Here is a 1,406-nt window from a genome sequence, read left to right on the forward strand (position 1 = left end):
CACAGGCGCAGGCCCAGCGGCCACGCACAGGCCCGACGGCCACACGCAGGCCCGGCGGCCACGTGCAGGCCCAGGGGCCATGCGCAGGCCCAGATATTTTGCATCTCACAATGTGATGTGATAGGAAGTACACAGCACAACCGATGGAATATTTGTGCCTGAAAAATTATACCTAAATTCAATAATGCTCCTATATCTGAATTTTTGTTAGAAGGAAAAGGGACTAGAATGGTAAGTTAAATGATGCTATGATGAAGAAATTTCCAGGGGCCAGAGAGTGGCATGGTGGTACAATGCAATACTCTGCCATGTTGACCCACCTGGGAGGGTTCTGGGTTCACTTTAAGAGACCTTCATAAATATACCAGGCATGCATTGTACCCATGATCCAGGGCTGGCTATGTAGGGGTGAACTATGGTGTCAAGACCTGTTGGGGGTATTACATCTCTCAGCCTCTTTTTCTCACTCATGGAAGAGATATATACATAAATATAAAAAGGAGAAACATTTAACAGACAAAAAAATGTAGTTTTCTATAGAAAAAGATGTATATGGTAATATTCTTATATCCTTGATTTGTCATGTACTACACGCATATTTTGAAAAGCCATATTGTGTATTATAAAGATGTATAATGATGGAATGCAAATTAAAAATGTCAAGGGACCAGCAGTTAGTGTAATGGCTATGTCGCTAGACTCCCACATAGTCGACCACAGTTCGAGTCCCGGACCTGGTGGCTTAAACTCACACCTGGTGTGCGTGCGTGCCCAAGATCCCGAGAGGAGAATGGAGGAGAAGGGATTGTGGCGTGGTCATCTCCCCTGGGGAGTGATTTCTCGCTTCCTGTCTCTCTGTTTCTCTCTGTCTGTCTGGCGAGCGCACACACCCTATAGCAAAAACCTCTCCCCCCCAAAAAAAAAGTCAAAAAAAGAAGAAATATTTCATTGCTTTCAAAAATAAATACAAAAAAAGAAACAATTTGCCAAATCTAAATGAATATCCTAGGACAGATGACTCAATTTCTCTAAGTCAATATGAAAAGGAAATAGGAGGTGGGAAGGCCGCTACAGAATAAAGGAACCTTAAAAACGTAACCACGGCATGCCATTTACAATGTATGGTCTTATGTAGATAATGACTTAGGAAGAGTAAATAATGTTAAAAGATGTCTTTAAAACTATCTTGAAAAAAATAGGAATATAAAATAGATACTAGATTATATGGAGGAATTTTTATTAATTTTTTGGGGTGTATAATAATGGTATCATTGTCATATAGTCTATCAATTAATAATGCACATGGCAGTATTTGTGCATAAAATGACATGATGTCTGAGATTCACTTTCAAATACTCTACCTTAAAAAGAATGGGGGAGAAGGAGGGATAGATGAAGCAAGAATA

The sequence above is a fragment of the Tupaia chinensis genome, unplaced genomic scaffold, assembly GCF_000334495.1.
Source record: "Tupaia chinensis unplaced genomic scaffold, TupChi_1.0 Scaffold143720_1, whole genome shotgun sequence".
Lineage (NCBI taxonomy): Eukaryota > Metazoa > Chordata > Mammalia > Scandentia > Tupaiidae > Tupaia > Tupaia belangeri.